The sequence below is a fragment of the Pangasianodon hypophthalmus genome, chromosome 16 (genome assembly GCF_027358585.1).
Source record: "Pangasianodon hypophthalmus isolate fPanHyp1 chromosome 16, fPanHyp1.pri, whole genome shotgun sequence".
NCBI lineage: Eukaryota > Metazoa > Chordata > Actinopteri > Siluriformes > Pangasiidae > Pangasianodon > Pangasianodon hypophthalmus.
In genome coordinates, this window is record NC_069725.1 from 12,002,190 (window position 1) to 12,022,709 (window position 20,520).

General features: G+C 38.8%; 1 long non-coding RNA gene across 2 annotated transcripts in view; it reads left to right on the forward strand.

Annotated features, from left to right (window-relative positions):
* Positions 1–4,638: 4,638 nt before the first annotated feature.
* The window catches only part of LOC117599216 (uncharacterized), a 63,598-nt gene continuing 47,716 nt past the window's right edge, over positions 4,639–20,520 (forward strand). Inside the window, exons 1-2 of one of the 2 annotated variants that reach the window (XR_008304345.1) lie at positions 4,639–4,915; positions 7,947–8,024. This is a non-coding gene — a long non-coding RNA (uncharacterized LOC117599216). The remainder of the gene's footprint in view (positions 4,916–7,946; positions 8,025–20,520) is intronic. The other variant, XR_008304344.1, reaches the window with a different exon arrangement.

Sequence of the window (20,520 nt, forward strand, 5' to 3'; positions counted from 1 at the left end):
GCAGGGCTTTTTAAATGAAGCACATAGTGCACAAGGTCACAGAGGGAACGTTAAGAATAAAACAGGTCGTTGGATTCAGAAGAGCTTTTCTCTTGCGCTCAGCATTGCGATGCTCCGTGGTATCAAAAGAGTTTGCTTTCATATGTGTCCAAGATTTTCTCAAAATAGCGATGCTGATCCTTTGTTCATCATAACAAAAAATGAGAGGGGAAAAAAAGAAGAAGAAGAAGAACAGAGTGTCATTTGGAAATATGCTACAGTACCGGGAAAGAATACGAAGGCTTGTCCAAGTGTCTCAGCTTGTCTATGCAAATGCGCCCTCCTGCTCGGTTAACGCATATAGCGTTCCTCTTCACTGCTGCCCAATTTAACCGCGCGCGCTCCTGCAAATAAAACGCGCATCAAAACCAAACGCAAAAAAAAAAAAAAAATAAAAAAATAAAAATAATTACATATGTCTACAATAATAATAACCTCGCGCAGCGCGTCGACGTCTATACTTTGACTGCTATGCTGTTTCTATGCCCTGTATCTTCTCGACGATGGTGTGTCTTTTCCTTCCATGGCGCTCAGCTCTCCCTCGCCGCATCCCGGGTTCAATTCATCCCCGCATTGTAGCGTTCCGCCGCCGACCCCCACCAGCACTGGCCCGCGTCCTCTCCGATCCATCCCTTTTTAATCTCGCTCGTCCTCGGCAAAGGTTTTTTTTTTTTTTTTTTCTTCGCTCCAGCCCTGGGTGGGTGTTTTTTCTCTCTCAGCCGCTCTGATCCAGTCTCGCGGATTAGAGGTTCTCTCTTCCCGGCCCAGACACGCGCAGCCTTCTGCTGATTGGGCTCAACGCAAAAGGATTACATGGGGACGTGATGACGTCACGGACCGGGCCGCGTTCTCCCCAGTTAGCCAAAGCCTCATCAGCGACGTGTCCTTGAAAAAGACGTTCTGCAGATAGCAGCTAGACCTATATGAAGTGTACAAGATTACTGTATAGTTCAGTGTGTGTTATATAAATACATTTAAATACACTCTTTTACACACACACACACACACACACACACACATATATATATATATATATATATATATATATATATATATAAACCAAAATACACAGATAGGCCATATTTTGGTTATATTAGCTTTTTTGGGATGATTTGAAGTGTGTAATTTGAACACACAGGCTATCCTCTGTGCACACCTTTAGACCTGAGAGATTGCAGGGAATCGACTACATTGTGCGTAAAACCCTTCATTTAGGCTTAAGATGCTTTAACAAATCATTTAAGATTAAGATGCTTTAACAAACTCCAGCAAACAAACCAACACAATGTTGTCCCAAATACTGGAGCAAAAGACAGTGTTTTCGTTTGTGTGCTTGTTTTTAAAGCATATAATCAAATTTTCGTGCATATAATCTTCCTCCCTGTGGAATTTGTGTTGAATTTTCGGGTCTCTTTCCCCTCTCGAGTGGCTGTACTTAAAAAAGAAAAGCAAAAAAAAAAAAAAAAAACCTGCATAAGAAAGCCTGACTGGAAAGCCAGCTGGACTGGTCTTCCTCCATTGTCACATCATGGGAAATTAGTGCACATCTGGGGCTCCATGCTTATGTTTTTCTTTTATTTGTTGCTTTATTGTAGGTAAATTTACGTTTTATTTGAATGAATTTGAAATTTCTGAAACGTGTTAGGTGGATCGACTGTAACAAGTTGCTAGACTTGCTGGGAGATTTAACATTTTATTGTTAGTAAATAGCTGAAGTAGCGAGGAACCAATGTATTTATCATGCTGCATTTCTCTTGCAGCTGTAACTTTGCTATTTAGAAATATTTATTTGAGCTATTAATCTTATTAATTTTTCGGTGTAACAAGGATTTTTTTTGCAATATGTATAAATGCAGCCCTTACAGAATAACATATATATGTATAACTTGCTAAACACATAGCCACCTGTACTTAAAATGGTTTTGTTTATTTTTTTTTTCCAAGGCTAACCTATTTATCCTAATCTTTTTTTTTTTTTTTTTTTTTTTTTTTTTGAAATTGATATCCTCTCCTGAAACCCATTTGTTTATGCTATTCTTAGATCCCTTTTCCTTTCATATATAGCTTCTGTCTAGTGTGTTTGGGACAAATGCAGTTTCTTTTTCTCACCCGACAATTTGTTTATCTGCACTGTTATTACCAGCAACTTCATGCTCAGTATGTCTATAATTAAAATAGCCTAATTCTTTCTCTTTTTTTTTTTCAAAGAATTTATTGAGTTAACTTTGACATTTTGAGAACTCCAACACGCCATAATGATTTAGAATCTAAGTGGCATCGTGTCCATTGCTGGCCCGGAAGTGAATGACTATTTTCAAAAGATTTTTTTTTTTTTTTTCAGAATTGCAACCTACAGTTAAAGGAACAAAGGGCTCTAATAAAAATTATGCAAAATATTTATCATGTATCTGATTTAATAGACTCCCGCATTATTAAATATACAGCACCATTTGCTTTTTGATTTTTCTTTATGTTTGTATTTATTATTATTATTTTAAATATAGCTTACAGGCCTACACTAACGGTCTAGATGGGACACTTGTATCCCACAGTGAAGCCCATAACCGAATTAAAAGCAATAAGACCGTTATTAAAGTAAATTATGATATGATAAGATAGGATATGGAGTAAATAGGCTAACTATTATTGTAATAAGAATGCACTGCTTTTCTTACTCAGTGGATCTTGTAAAATATCTTCACACACGAATCCTGGAGCTCAGAAGATGATCCTCTGGGAAAACCTCCTTCAGGGCTGGGTCCCAAAAGTAGCTGACAGCCATCACTTGTCCCGAAACACAGAGGAAATATGGCGGAAACATTGGTAAAGGGAAGTGAAAGAGAAAAAGTAGCGAAATCGCAGGCAGTGTTTTTGTCGCAGCTCGGTTTCTGGCCACTGCGGCCTCTCAGTCTTAACCAGCGCGAAGGAGGAGCTGTCCCGCTGCATTACAATGACATTCACTCCCCCATTCATTCTGGCGCTGTCTAACGGTCTTTGGACAGCAAATCCACCCCATCGGGGGGTCGCAGCCCTCTCATTACGCCCCCGATCCCAACACACACTCATTACAATAGGGCCAACAAAAGGCGTGGAGAGTGGGGCCCCAGCGCTGCGTGGCCCGCTCAACTCGGGTGAGGGAAAAAAAAACAAAAAAAAAAACGCTTCTCGGTGTTGGGAGTTTGGAGCAGCATGCTCTCGGGCAGCCTTGCTACCTGACACATTCATGGATGTCTGGATGTCTAAAATTTCCTATAAACATTGGAGTGTTGCTGCGGGTGAATTAGTGCTCCTGATGGACCTGACTCGTGGTCTGTGTGCGCAGTGCTGCTTCCCGAGTTAAAGGAGCGATGCGCGCATCTGAAAATGGCCAAAAATTGCCTCATTTAAATGGACTTTGAGAAGGATGGTGTACACCTCCTGGCACCTAGCATGTTAGACAATCATCCTCGCATAGTTTGCTCTCTCTCTCTCTCCCCCTCTCTCTCTCTCTCTCTCTTTGATCGAAGGACTGCTTGGTACACATAAACATGTAACTGCGACATGGAAAGAAGTAGGCTAATTAACAGAAAGATTAATTAGGGATATTCTGCCCCTGGAGCTCACTGAATTGAAACCATATGCAGCCTTGTATATAGGGTATAGCTTGTGCATGGATGCCGGATTCAATCATTCCGCTAGTCTTGGAAAAACTGAACACAACACAACACAACGCAAGCAGTCTATCTCAAACATGAAAAAACAAAACAAAAAACCTTTCTTTAATCTACTTAAGAACATTTTAAAATGTACCCATAAAGGCAACATAATATTATTTTCCCCATGCATGTTTACAAATCTATTACAAATGTATCATTACCGTTGTATTTATTTTGCCAAGAAAATAATTTCCGTTAATTAACATTAAACAGTCACAAAGGCATGATGCTGGGAAACCACGCGATGCTTCTGCGCATGCTCTGTAACTTGCATTAAATAACATGGATTAGGATAAGTTATACAGGTATAAACGGTAATTGTTCTACATACGGTGTGTGTGTGTGTGTGTGTGTGTGTGCACGCGCGCGGAAAAAACAGCTTGTGTAGGCCTAGAGATTAAAAAACAGCCTGATGTCAGAAATAGCCTACTGTATATTACGGCATATTCGAAGAATAATATACAGTATTCTTAATATCTGTTATAAAATACAGTTTTATTCAATCCTGTATAAGTGCACTGTATCCCATAAGATTTCTACAGTGCACGGAGGTGTTACACATATCTCCCCTGTATTTAACAGTGCTGTGCAGAAAGAAATGTTCTACTTTTTGGAGAGCCATATATAAAGGTATAACTTTGCAAACATTTCCTAAGAGTAGAAGCAGAAGGGCCCTCGAGTATTGTTTGGGAAAATAAAGAGGGACATGCTCACAAAAGAAGCCATTGTTAAGAGCGAACAATTTGAGGGGCCTCGTAAGCTGTCCGCCACAATCAGCATGGTGGGCGATGATGTGAACGCGAAAAAAGCCTGAGAAACGGGAATCAGTCGAGAAGAGAAACACCCCGAACACACACACACACACACACACACACACACACACACAAACACACTCTCTGACTCTCTCTCTCTCTCATACACACACACACAAATACACACACACTCACATACACACTCTCTGACTCTCTCTCTCTCTCTCTCATACACACACACACAAATACACACACACACACACAGTTTCCACTCAGTTTTCGATCAATTCAGCATTAGGTGACAAATACATGATCATGGACAGAGCAAAGTCGCATATATGACAAGGTGTATAAGAAGATATAAGGGAAAACATGTGCATAACGTTTGCACTAGTGTAAAGGAAGACATCAGACCGAAATTAAGTTCAGGTAAGCACTCGAATGTTTATCTGCAGGAACGACTTAGGAAAAATACATTTCAACTGAAAAAGATACATTTAAGGGGATCGTTTAACGAAATTCGTTTGATATTGTTTTGGTAATAAGTTACATATCACCAGATTACATCTGTTTTTATGGGCACTAAGAATATGAATTAGATCAGACACATCTTCAGGTAGATAAAAAAAAAAAAAAAAAAAAAAAAACGTGAGCCCTATAATTATTAAAACTATTAGTAAGTGTAATATTTATAACATAAATGTTTATTATTCTAATCAATAGCATAATTGCACTGCTGCAATACTAAAGGTATAATATATAATGTATATATATATATATATATATATATATATATATATATATATATAAAACTATTTCATAATAATAACAGCAACAACAATCTCTCTCTCTCTCTTTATATATATATATATATATATATATATATATATATATATATATATATATATATATATATATATATAATATTTTATACTATATAAATACAAATTAAAATTAAAATCATATGTCAAATTATGTAATGTTATTTGGTAGATAGTTTTAGTTAATAGTGGTCATTTTGTTATTAATTTTGTTACAAAAGCTCCACCATACATCATAGTGCATTTCATCAAACATCACATGATCTTTATTGCACACTGTATCTTCAGAAACACACACACACACAGACAGAGAGAGAGACAGAGAGAGTTTTTCTGTGAGTTTGTATATTTTAATAACTTAATGCTTTGTTCATCTGCAGGTCTTTGGATTGTTAAGAAACTGGACAAAGTGTAATAATGCAGAAAATGACTGCAATGTTTCATCAATATTTGCTATGGCATCATCTCTGTGTGTATGAGCCATAGGTTTGCGCTCTCTCCCTCTTTTCTGCTCCTTTGTCGTGACATGCTTTTAACTATGCTTTAGAAAAAAAAAGGATGACAACGGGGCCATACATATAGCCACCTCTTCAACAGATGAAAGATTCTAGCTTGTCACTTTGCACCTAATCAGACATGAGGACTGGACTCTGCATGTATTGCACACAGTACACTGCAGTGATGTGCATAGAGTCTGCAGTCCTGGAAGCCAATCACATTATTCTCTACGTTTATTGACAATTTGCCTCTTGAGCTATGTGGCTGATGCATCCATGTGTCAATATCAATGCAGAGGCTTTGACACAGCCTAATAAATGTCAGCATCAGCGGCCATTGATCTGTTTGCACCAGTCACAACAAAATGCCAGTCAGGTGTTCAGGAGTTGTATGTGGATTCTGCATGATGCTTATGTAGGTTACACTTATACAACATGGCATACTTGTGAACTTAAAATGATTTTTCATATTAACACCAGACATGTCAGTATTTACAAGTAAACATGACCAACATGGAATGAAAAAAATATCACTGACATGGCATAATGTAACGTGTACTTGAACAAATTTCCTGTTCTTTCCTGTCTATGCTTTTCATATATAGTCTTTTAATCTATAATGAATTCTATCCATCAGCAAATTTTAATTGCTTCTTTTCCTTGCCATGCCAGGCTGAATTCAAAGGAGCTATGCTGATTAATAGAGAGTGTGACAAAAGGGGGGAAAAAATCAAAGCTGGATTACAAAACAAATTACAACTGTACAACTAGAAGACAGTGTGAACGCTCACTAACCAGCGCTACTGCCATCTGCATTTAACCAAAACAAGACGGAACATTAACCTCTCCCTCTGAGTGTGACTCCCTGCTGTCTCGCAATCCACTAAGAGCTATACCCAGTCAGCACCATGCACCACAGAACACAGAGAACTTTAGTGAATAATTCACCAGCACTTTTGCCTTGCTTTTTAAAATCAAATTCTCTCCTACTCCTACTTGAATGTGTTCCACACAAAGGCATGGATGAAGGGAGGATGAGACAAGCACAGCGGAGGTAGAGCTTTTCCAGGTTCCTGCTGTGAACCTGGTGTGGAGGCTAAAATTTCCCCTGACCTTTTTGGGCATGTTTGTATAAAATGTGTATTGGGCCCTGTTGGACACACACAAAAAAGTTTTGGGTTCTGCTACAGGAGCCAAAATTCTGAATCAATATTCCGTGCTATAATTGGAATCAGTAATAAATATAGAACAACTGTGTGGTATTTAATTTAGACTTTTGGAACTAATTAGATCCATGATAATGCTTAGTGATTAAAACACCGTTCTATTTATAAGTTTGAAAAAAAAAAACCCTGTAAATTTTATTTTAGTCACATTTATGGATGTAGCTTTGTTACGGTTAGTTTTTGACCGAGTTCATGACCACGCTATGTTTCTATTGTTTAGTCACTGAAGCCTTTTCACTTAAGATATAAACTCAGGATGCATGGACCAGCAGACAATGACAAAACATTTTTTCAGCCTCCCCTCCCCCTTTACCCTGCTCTTTGCATGAAGCTGTTTGAAGGTTTAGCATACAGCTGTTGGAGCCTCTCCTCTTCTCCTGTGTTTTCTTCTTCTATGCTTTCCTCTCCCTTTCTTTCCACTTTCCCCAACCTGTACCTTCTGCATATGATGTCTGATTGCCAAGGGTTCAAAATAGATACATTATCTGCTGACTGATCCCTTACAGTGTGTGTGCGCGCTTCACATGTAGAGTGGCGAATGTGGCCCATGCTGATGGGTGTCGTACCTGGAATTGGCGAAAGAAAGGTCACCTTTCTGTTTGAGCACCAATGAATTATGAATAAGATGAACTGAGTGAGTGAAACAAACAGACGGATATACACTGTGAATTTATGGAACAAGCTTCCAAGAGATTTATAACAATCAATATTTTTTATTAGGCCTAATGATTTTAAAATTAAAATAAAAATCTGAAAATAAGGACCAGATGTTGATAGGTCTGTACACTGTATTCAGACTTGTTCATGAGAAAACACCCATGTTACAAATATTGTGCACATTAGTATATACAAAGCGAAATACATTCAGTTTGAAATGTCAAAAAAAAAAAAATCTGAAAATTTTAATTGTTCATAGGGCCATGAAAAGAAACCTGGAGGAGGAGGAGCTGGGCAAGGGATGAAGGTCAGATTTTGGCACGGTGTCTCTTCCCAGGTAGGTTCGCTTGCTCTATCTTGCTTCATCTTCATCATATGACAAAGATTTTAAAATACTTTTCATCAAAAGTGTGACTGATGCCTGTAAGGAGAAAAATGGAGAGCACTGGCTTTATGAATATTTAAAGACATTTCAAATACTGCACATTCAAGTATACAATGCAGTTAAAAATGAAAACAATGACATTTTTCTACTGATTTCTTTAGAACAAAATATAAACAGAAATAGAAAAAAAAATCTAGTTTACACTAAAGAATTAGAGATTTTGAAAATTATCTATGTAATTTAATGTGCAGTGATCTAGGACTATGACTGGGATCTTCTGGATTCAGATATTTTAAGAATTCAAATTTATTAACAAGGCCTTCTTAATTTTTGTGTTTTTCAATTCTAATGTGCTTTCTTGTTTGCTCAGCCTGGGGTTGTCTTGTGTGATTCGGCTGTAAAGGCCCACTGTTTGCTCACGCAGAGCAAGTTTAGGCCAGACTGCAAGTGATTGGCTTTATTAGAAGTGATTGGTCTTAGGGCTCTTATTGGTTTTATTGACTTCCTCTTCAGTATTTATCAGTCCTTTTTTTTTTACTTTGGCTATGGAGCTCAGGACAACTGAGGGATGCTGAGATATGAATCTAACATAACAATAAAGTGGCAATGATGTACATGCAAAAAAAAAAACACTTGCTCTTCCTCAGATGATTAAAGAAGAGGAAAAAATGCATCCCCCTTTATGTTCTTTTTCTGTCTGATCTTTCTGGATAATGTGTGAACATGGATTTATATCGCTGCTCTCCAGAAAGACGCCGGTGCCATGTTCTGTTTCTTGTTCATACTGATGGGAAGCTGATGGCCCTAGTTGATTTAATCTTTGTTAACTGTAAAGTCTTATACAGTAAGAGTTGCAAACAAGCTCATATACCACAAATAGCCTAGGAAATCATTGCCTAATTAAATTTTCTAAGCGAGTGTGTGAGGAGAAATATGACATGCTTGTTGTTTGCAAGAATATTACAAGCAATATATTGCATAATAAAATAAAGGATTTGTTTGGTCTTATTTTCAGTTATTTTTTTTCTGCTTCACCAGTAATCTATGTTGTAGTAATAATACTGTTATAAATTAATAATAGTGATGTGGTAATACATTTGTCAGGACATGGAGCTCACCAGTGAGTAAAACTGTACATAAATCAGGAGTGTCATTTAGGTACCTTCCTGAAAAAAATGGAAACTTGTATTTGGAACTAATTAATATTGATTTGACTTGTGCTTGACCAATCCTGATGCTCCAGTATACTAGTGTTAGATTAGAGGTGCAACAGATCTAGGCAAAATTACCATATGGAAATAAAGGTTATGCTTCCACTAATAGCTTCAATAGTGTTAAAGTCATTAGAAGCCTACTGAGTCTGGTTGGTCGTGATTCTACTATGGCTTTTGGCTAGGCTTGCTGAGTGCCATGGTGGCCATGTTCTCAGTTAATGAAATGTTGTAATAGTGACACTGGGCCATGCGAGTGTCTGTAAAATGCTGTCACCATTGTACCACACATTTGCCATGAAAGGCTCCTCCATTCTCTATCTCTCTCTCCCCCACCCTCACTCTCATCCTCTTATTGTCCACTCAGAGAATAAAAACGCCCAAATTCATTGCCAACAGAGGCTGTTTGCGCATGTTTGGTCTGCGTGCAAGCAATGCAGGAAGCAGGGAACATTTGAAAGTCATGTGATAGTTGGCAAAAAAAAAAGGAATAAACAATTTCCCACTCCTCTGTCTCCGCAAGAAGGTGTGAAGTGGTCAGAATTATTTCCAGCCATTATATCCGATGAAAGTGTCCGTATGCTGTTTTATTGTGCTATAAACTGCCATTCCATGTGCTTCAGTAGCCAAACACAAAGGACACCAGTACAGACCATCTCACTGCCTGGCACTCCATCAGAGGAGAAGGGGGGGTGGGAGTGGGTTGGGGGGTTAAAGAGAGGGGGAGGAGATGTAGGGGAGGTTTTTGGCCAAGGCCCCACTACTACTAAGGTCTGTTAGCTTTGTTAGTTTTGGAGTGAATCCTAGTTGGGTGTTTAAAGGGCCCATAAAGTGTCCATTATTCTATTGCAGGCCTATTAAAGTGCTGGCTAGGGAGCAATGGTTAGCGAAATCAGATTTAGATAGCCTCTTATTCTCTGCCACTCTCGACCATTCCAATGATCACGCACATTGCCCGAGCTTGTTGTCACACGGAGATGCGGCATGTTCATCTCCACAGAAACCTTCGTTTCACACAGCGTGTGTACAGTTGTACTGTGTTGAGTAACGCAAATGTTCAGCATTGTATTTGAAAGCCCAGCTCCACACTGTGGCTGGACTCTGTGTAGGACTAGGGCAGTGATGGCAGTTTTGAGCCTAGGGGCACATAGACTACGCGTGTCTCGCTTCAGTGGGTTTCACTGTGATGTTATCAACTCTCTCTCTCTCTCTCTCTCTCACACACACACACACACACATATGCGCTTACAAACACTCATGTTCCACCCTTTTTCTCTCTAATCCATGTTCCGTGTCACACGGGTGCATAGTGTGATGTGTGAAAATCTAAACCGTAGCAGCAATGCAGTTTCTATGGAAATGACTAGAAGTCATATTTGGTGCTTGAATTTAGAAATGAGAGGAAAGTGATGAACAGAAAAGAGAGAATAGCCTGGACACACTCCAGTGACTCTTGATGCAGTTCTGTAATGTGCACGCACGCACACACGCACACACACACACACATCCTCAAGTATAGTATGTGTCAAGATCTTGTACTGTGCAGCTTGTCCAATGATACCCAACTGTTAAAGGTCGTTGTAATAGTTCTCATCATCACCACAGTCATCTGTCATAACAGGCTCAGTAAAATGGTCTCGAGTTCACGTTCGTATGAAAGGCTTAGGTTGGATTTAGTATGGGCTTCGCCTTTGTATATTTTTTAGTTCTGCTTCAATTCATTTCAGTAAGCTTTACTGACATGTCAAAGCATTAAAAATGACACATAAATTTTAAAAGCGAGAAAAAATAAGAACTAATACACATAAATAATCACTCAGTGTACAGGTCAGTTATGGTTGTGTGTGTGTGTGTGTGTGTTTGGGTGTATCACTCATTGTCCCTCAGATGGTTACAGGCTGAGACGCACTGTGCTGCCAGAGCGCTGCTCTCCTTCTGTTCTCCTAACATGATGAGCAGTTTCTCAGTGTTGGTGAGAGTATGGAATTGAGGATGAACATTCTAAAATTTTCTGAAGTAGATTAGCTGTAAATGGCTGGATTTGTGACATTCAGTTAGAAAGTGTAGCTCTGTCTCCACATCATTGCTGTTGCACCACGTACTGCTTCATTCGTATGAAAATGAATGAAATCCAACCACATCAACCCCATTCATTTTCAATTTATTAATAGAATTCTTTCATCTTTTTATGAGACGAGGTTCAGATTACACACTGTGTGTCCATTGGTGAAATACTGGGTACACAGATATAAATGAGAAGAAGTAATATAGCTGGAAATATCTGTAGGATGGGTTATGTCTATGCCATGATCTAGATAACCACTTTTCTTGGTGTTGGGTTGGATTTGTATGTGTGTGGATGGCTGTGAGCGTGTTAAAGATGCTAGCTTTATGTTCAACTTGTGACTTTCTCCTTTCTCGTCTTTTCATTTCTAATTTTCACCCTCTTACACCATCCTTCCTCTGCTCTCCTCGCATCCGCACCTCTTCCGCCTCTTCCTCTGAGCTCCCTTTTCATTGCTCTTCCTCTGCTTTTCTTTTTTCTCTCTCAATGTCTGCCTCTTCGCTTCTGTTCCTCCTCAGCCCTCTCACTCATCGTTCCTCTTCTTCACTCCTTCTCTCCATCCTGCATGCTTCAGCAGGCCTCTCTCTCTCTCTCTCTCTCTCTCTCTCTCTCTCTCTCTCTGGCTCTGCCTTCGCCTGCCTGCAGTTTATGCTGATTGGACCAGCTGTTCCACTTAAAATCACCATGGCAACCACAACCGGTCACCTAGCAACCATGCCCATCTCCCTGAGTCCCAGCCAATGCTCTCCACAGGCGGGGGAGAGAGAGAGACAGTAAGAGAGAGAGAGCAAGAGAGAGAGGGAGAGAGAGTGAGAGAGAGAGAGAGAGAGAGAGAGAGGCAGGGGAGTGTTGAAGGGCAAATGAGCATTCCTTTGGATTTCTATGAAATTTCTTTGTCTCTTGCACCCTCTGACTCATAAACAGCATTGTTTTTGCATGAGTGCTTGTGTGTTATCTGTATTTGCACAAAGGCTACGGAAATTATTATCTAACCTGGCGGACTTTGTTTAGCTAGTCTGTGCTGTTTTGTTGTGTGAGTCTTCAGGCATGTATGTGGCTGAAGCTCAGAGAACCAAAGACAATATTTCAGTGTTAATCTTTTCAATAAACATCTATTTAATATTCACATCATAGAAGTTTTAAAAACTGCCTTGTAGTAAATATTATTATAATTATAGTGACAACTTTTGCTGCACAACACTTGGTAAGGCTGTGTGTATGTGTTGGGGGGTAATATTTATCTCTGTATGGGGGTCACATTCGGTGGTGTTGTGAATATGACAATATGAAATTGCTCTGGGAATATTTGCTTCGTCCCCATGAGAAAAAGGTGATTTAAAAAACGTGCTGATTTTACTTGAAAAATTCAACTGGCCAAAAGATTTCCATTTGGGTCCTGAAATTAAGGTTAGTGTTATAGTTGGAGGTTGGGCCTTTCCTTATGCACCTGCACAAGCCATTGGAAATACCCCACAAAGATGGCCATGCAAGAGTCTTTGTCCATGTGTGCAATTCTCTTTCTATATTCACATCTTTTAAGCCGTGTTTTAATATGTGAAAGAACTATACATCACACTTAGTGTCTAATGGATTTTACTGCTGCTTCAAGATACTAAAATGTCACTTCACATAGTATACTGCCATCTAACAAGAGGTGCATCTGAATCTCATCTTGCTCTCACCAAATAGAGCAAAATAAAGAATAAAGCAGTAACAGCTACAGTGTGTATCCATACTAGCATAGTCTGTGTTGTATAGTAAATAGTAAATCTCAGACTTTTGAATGGTAAAAAGCAGAGGTATGTGAACTAGCCAAACACTTCAAGTAAAAGTAATGTTACTTACAAAAATAATGACTCAAGTAAAAACCAGAACTATCCAATGTAAATAAACGGTGACACACTGCACTTATTGCTTGGGAGCGAATGCTTGCCAGCTAGGTTATATGGCTAATGCTAGTAGTGGTTACATGGTTGCTTGAGATCATATTTTCTCATGTTTGCATCTTTTGGAACACCAAGTAGGAGGCCTGTTATACAGATTTTATTTTATTCCTTACAGTAAATAAGTAAAAGAACATTTTCCATTTATTTTGAATTTACACAAGACGCAGACGTTGTGACAAGCGAAATTGTGATGACAATAATTGGGTTGAAAAGTACAGTCTTTTTTCGGTTAGCGGTCACCACAGCAGATCATTGGTCCATGTATTTGATTTGGCACAGTTTTTACATCAGATGCCCTTCCTGCCGCAACCCTCCCCAGTTTTTATCCGGGTTTGGGACCGGCACTGAGAGCACACTGTTGCATGCAACCCCAGTAGCTGGAGGTGGTTCCCTGGCCGGGAATTAAACCTAGGCCGCAGCAGTGAGAGCGCTGTGGCCTAACCACTAGTCCTGCAGGAACTGGGTTGAGAAGTACAGTATTATATAAAATCTAAGGCTTGCTGCAGTATGAATGGACACCTCCATACACACTCCACTGGCAAATTCTGCACCAATTTGAACTTGATGCAAAATTTCACTCGCGAAATGCATTCACACCAGAAGTCTGCAGCGTGACACAGCTGTTTGCAGCATTTAAATGAATATCACTTGAGAAATTTCACTGACAAAAAGCAAGCATGATTGGGACTTAAGAGAAAAAGTACCCCTTAACTCAAAAATACAGGTTACTCAAAAAGCTTTTAAAAATATGTAGCAGAGTAAATGGAACATGTGTTACATTGGGCATGTTTTGGGGACCACAGCAATAAGAATATCTGACCGTTTTGATCTTGTGGGGACATTTGGCTGACTCCCACCTAGGAACACGTTTTCATATTTATTTATTTATTTATTTAGTTAGTTATTTATTTATTTAAAAAAAAGAAAAACTAAAAGAGCCTAGAGGCTCCCTTCTGGTTACAGCGATTAAGGTTAGAATTAGATTTTTTTTGTAGGCATAGCATTAATTAGTTGCCTTAATAATAATGTACTCATAAAGACAGTAAGAAAAACATGTGTGTGTGTGCCATTCTGCTAGATTAAACAGATTACTGTCCTCAGAATAACACCTGTGTGTACCTCCAGCTGTTGCCCAGTGCCACTCAATGCTTCTTGCATTCATTACTGTGTATTACTATTTACTGTGTATACAGTGTGTTGTAGTATTTAGTGCTGTGTGTGTTGTGCTGTGTTTCCTGTAATGGCCTCTAACAGTAGCACATTAAGCCCTGAAGCTTGGGCAGCTTTCAGTTAGAGGTGAGATGTGCTTTCTGTTCTCTTACCATATTTTTTTGTGAAGTGCTCATGTTTATTCATGTTCTTAAGAGCACTCCTGTTTGATTTAGTTAAACAGGCCAGTTATGTTTTCACTCTTTCACTGTGCCACTTTACAGGCACATTCATATGGAAATGACCACCTACTTACCTGTTCCGCTTACGCTTCTGCAAAGCTATGGAGTTCAGCCCTCCTTCCTCAGTAAAACTCCATGCTTATTGTAGTTGAAGTCTGACATGTTGGACACCTCCATTCTCTCTCGCCCACTCCCTCTCTCCTCGCTGTTGTATTAAATCTTTAGTAGTAGTGCTCAGAGGTCAAATTGTAAAAATAATCAAGAGAGATGGTGGGTTCAGATCCATGTAAAACTGCCAGGTATACAGCTAGCAATATAAATAGCTTGTAATTGCAATTGCATAATTGGAATTGTCATATTAAGGTAATGAACTGAATATGAACTCATTATCTATCACTGAATCAGTGCTGGGTATCATACCTGTTTCCCCTTCCATTTTTTCCCACAAATCTTGCTGTAATGTTCTTTACCTTTGTTCTTTACACACCAGCTAAACTGGCCAGCTAAACTGTTGAAAAAGTGTGTATTTTTACATAAACACCTAGGTCTATCTGTGTGCTTTACACTGATTGTATACTTATAGTTTTACATGAAGAACTACCAACATATTAAAGGCAACTTGAATTAATTGCAAATATGTATGGAATCAAAATACTGATAATGATGATATTGCATATGGACACTGCATATCCAGAAAGAGATGGAATAAACGGGTGGCAGGTTTACAAGCATGATGAGTTTGTGTTTCTTATTCTTTAAAAAAAAAAAACAGGGATAGAGGTGATGGCACCCTTTCACATGCCCACTTAAATTAAGCCTAGTACAATGGAATGGTTCTGATACTTGTGGCAGGCTGCCATTCTACTGTGTGTGTGTGTGTGTGTCACCGCTAGTATGGGTTAATCTCTTCGGCCCATTTCAATCCTTACTTGTCTCAGCACAGGCAGGGAAATCCTCCTGTCTCTTGTAATAGGATCTGAGAGAAAGACCTCTATCTCCTCTCTGTCTGTCCTCCACACTTACCTGTGTATACTTATCTTTCTGTAGCTTGCACTAGCTGTTCAATGTACGAATTCTCAGAATGCCCGCTTTTTCTTATTTTGTTTGGCAGTTTTAGGCAAATGCACCTACCTATAATTCATAACACAGCACCTCAAATACTGGTCCATGAACAGGATAAAAATTTTAGTGAGAACTACATTGCAGAAATGTGTCAAACATGTGCACTACATCAACTGTTAATTTCTAAGATTGGTTTACAAGACAGCCTGTTGAATTCAGAATTACATGATATTATTCCATCAGTACAATAGTTAGTATTGAACTTTATCATGTTCATAGCATGACTAATGTTACACAATGCGACAACTTAAAAATTAAATGAACATTAAGGGTTTGTTTATAGCAATCTGATTTGGTTGCAATGTTACAAGTAGTCGAAATAAAAACAAAGAAACAAACTGAGGTTTCATTTCACAAGCCACCAATTGTCCCACACAAACACTCATATTTATATCACATATACTCACATATACTCACACAACTTCCAAAACTAAGTATTAACTGTACACTGACTCTGTGGTGTGTGTGTGTGTGTGTGTGTGTGTGGTCTAACTGTTGTTACTTATTAAGGGCTGTGTTGTGTCTGCAAATTGGTGCATAGTGTAATGAATAATAAAGATAAATGCACACCATCTACAAAGAGGAGCAACATGATGGATTTCAGTCTCACCACACATACATATTTGACTGTAATTAATTCACCAACATGTTGGCAGCATTCTGGCTATATCAGCGCTCTCAAAAGACTGGTGAATAAATATTTTGGAGCTGGAGTGTACAGTGGTTCAGCAGTAAAACAGCAGCACAACACTATCTGTTTCTTCATCCAAATCTGCACACCACTATCTGAGTTAATTAATGAGCTCTGCTGCTTAATAGATAAGGAAACCTAATTAGTAAAATTACCCGATTTGCACTTAATTCTAATAAGTACCTGTAGGCACCTCCAGCTCAAAGAATTCAGTGGAGCACTCATGCGTAACCTAGAGATTAGTGAGTGTAGTCCTGGAGGGACGCGACAGAACACAATTTAGAGCTTTTACAATAATTTAACGATTCAGCCAATTAGCAAACCCTCAATGAGTGAATGTTGTGGATTAGAAAAGTGAAAACATCAAACTCTGTGGTTCCAAGCACTCACATATTGCATCGAAACCTGTAGTCTGCTTTGTGTTTGGTAAGTACAGAAGAAAATCTGTCCTGTTTACATGGATCCTCTTCTAGTATGCACGCCCTATTCTTGCTCTGTTGTTTCACTCTGGCAGCTTTTACTTGTTTGAGTTTGTAGGGTGCTCAAAAAGTCATAATCAACTGAAAATAATTTGATATAAAATATTGTGTGGTCAAATAAAAAATATTCACATACTTAAGTAACAATTAACCTTAACATCAGAAATCAAAGCATCAAAGCAGTTAGCTTTTCTGCTTTCACGCAACTTCTGAAGTGGTTAACAAATAAAAACCAAATGAAACATTACTTATCACTGATTAATTTGTAAGAGACACACAATGAATAATTAAATATTCAAATGAAATGTTTCATTCTAGCATGCAGAGAGTGAACTTCTGACATGTTGGATTACAGAAGAAGATGGTGGGTTGAAGCTCTCTAATTCGTCTCTCAGCCCGTTGTTGCTTTTATTAATTCTTTGTTCATTAATTATTTTATTAACCAACACAATAGCTCACATTTTTATGTCAATAAATAATACTGATAGTCTTCTCACTGAGCAAATACCCCTCCTTGTTTCTTTAAATCCAATTACGTCTTTTCTTCTCTGTCCTCTTTTTTGCCTTTCCATGCCACTGATATATTTTTATCACACTGTTCCCAGTGTATCTCCCTTTTCCATTTTTCACCTTATTTGTCAGTGTTTCATTACATAAGCCTAGCTTCAGCAGTTTAGTGTGATGCCCTCCGCCTTCTCACCACATTCAAACATGCCCTTGTGAGCAGAGCACAGAGGAAAGACTCCAGAATGTGAATCTATCTCTGATTGTGCATATTGATCTGTTCATGTAGGTTTACTGACAGCCATGAAAAGTGACAGGTAATAATCAGCAACGTCCATAGATGTTTGCATGAACGTGGGGCCCTACATACTCTCCAGCACCTCCTCTACCCCCCCAAACCCCAACCCCCCCCGACCACACAATAGCACAAACTAGAGGAGAGGCTTGTATGCTAATGTGGATACTCAACTCTGTAAGCGTAACATGGAGCAGATACATAGTAAAATAAACAAAATACCATTTTGTAAATTGCTTGTAGAAATATCACTATATAATTTGCATCAGAATGTTTGTGTTCTCTTCAGTAACATAGACAGGAATCAATTTCAGATGGGAATGGGGAAATATTCTATATAAAAATCATTGTATGATTGGTACAATTAAATTGATAAGTATGACACAGATAAGCATTTTGCGTGGATGACAGACAGTAGTAGTGGTGGTGGTGATGGTGGTACTCAGAGTTCATTATCAATCTCATTAATAGGTGTTGGAAATAAAATAGCCTTATACACATATTATAGCAGGTTATACAAAATAACATGCTAGTAATAGGGGGAAATGGACACAAACCTGGGGGTTCAAACTTGTAAACCTCTGGATCTGTGAATTTTCAACAAACAAGCAATACATTGTGTGGTATAGGGGCCATTGCATGAAATATTTGCATCTGTATCTGTATTCAGATTTGAACCCCAAGTGGTTTGGTCTAAACCGGAAGTTTTTTTTTTTTTATTTTTTTTTTTTATTAAATATGAAGTGTACCACTATGCCCCCAGAAATGCTGGAAAACACTGGGAAAACTGACATGAAGAAGTAGAAATTCCAGCACTATCTGTGAATTCTGGCTCTGACAGTTTGTCATCACTCCAGTTCATAACTGGTCTCAATTAGAGATGTGCACAGGACCGTTTTATTATTTTTTTTTAAATCAGGCTTGCCTAGTTATTACTCTTTGTACTTGCTCTTAATATGTCCTAATAAATTGAGTTAGTTCTATTTCCCAAAATATAAACAAACTAGTAGTCTAATTTAACAAACCGTTGTCCTGACCAGGCAGTTATGTAAATGCCACTTCCATGACACATTTTGTTGCATCCCACTGGATCTCAGTCCCAATGCACACCTCTATTCTCAACTAGATGCCATGTGAACCTTTCAGGGAAAAAGAAATAGCATGCCACCTATTGCTATCTGTATTTGTACCTGTTTAGAAGATATTATCTGTTCATTCTAAATAATGTATTCATATTACATCCCTAGTGTAGTGATATCAGATAAACTGACACTCATGCAATTTAGAACAGACAATTCCTCCAGAGCAGCTTTACAAGCTACAAATGATCTTCTGCACCAGCTAGTAGGCAGTGTTTGAGCTTTGGTTTGATCTTGTAGCTATGTTGCACTCTCACCCACAAACACAAAAACATTTGTGGTACAATAATAATAATTGAGAAATCAAAAGTGTCATTGATTGACTCCTCATTATTTAGCACAGACTACTAGTGAGGTTTCTGCAGCATACGTAGCATTAGAGTTAGCTATCAGCCATTGAAATCCTAACATTACATTTATTAACTGAAGCACTACAAAATGTATCTATATGCTCTCATAATACAGAATACAGTATTTAATTTAGATTTACTTAGCAGCATATTACATTTTATACTGATTTTTTACATTTGGTGTTTTTATAACAGTGTAAAATAAGAGATATTTTGATGTATTCAGCCCATCTCTTGATAATCACTTTCATTTTATTATTTATCTCTTTTTATTAATCACTATAATTATTGTCTGGACTGAGAGATCAAAGATCAGTGGGCAATTCTTCCACCTTTGCCAGCCCCAAAGTATCCTTTCTCAGCGAAAATAACTGTGCATGAATTTCAGTGTGATTTATGAGCATTTATTCAGCATTTATGAGACTATTAATAGTTTAAGCAGTCTTCACTATCTCTGCCCACAGTAGAATGATTTGAGGATTACAGTGGGATTAAATGCCATCATCTAATACACATTATGATTGGGTCCAAAAAAAGAAAGCAGTGTGTGACACTTTCTTGTGTTTGCGTGGGAATGAGGAAATGGGAGGCAGGCTTGGGACAACTCAAAAGGGCTTTTATTCTTTTTTTTCTGGCCATGGCTTTCATTGCTTTCTGTTTTACAGTCAGAGACACACACCAACGTAAACACACACACACACACACACACACACACACACAGAGTATAGTTCAGCTCAGCTCTCTTTCTCTGCGTCCATGTCACTCCCCGCTTTTTTCTCCTACACCGCCACTCACTGCAACACAGAACAATTATTAGTTAATTAATTAATTATTAATTAACTACCCACAGGTGCATGTTCCTCCAAACCACTCATTGCCCTCAACTCCACCCTCCATTCACAAACTGTGCTTGACCACACCCCTGCTGCCACATACCCAAACCTCCTGTCTTAGCCCGGGGAGCCAATTCGGCCTGCAGCCCCCCACTGATGAGAGAGGACCTCAGCCACAGCCATCTGTGCCCCCGGCCTGTGGACCACCTTGAACTTCAAGTGCCAGAAACTAACAAGTGATCCATGAGTTGGCATCTTGCATGCTGTGAAGCCACTGGAATGGGAGCAGGGCATGGTCCAAACAGAGGGTGAAGGCCCATCTCAACAGATCAGAGAGCAAGGACAGCCCACTTTCTGGCCAGGCACTTGTTCTCGATTGCGCTGTACTTGCTCTGATGTACAGCACTGGGAGCTCCTCCCCC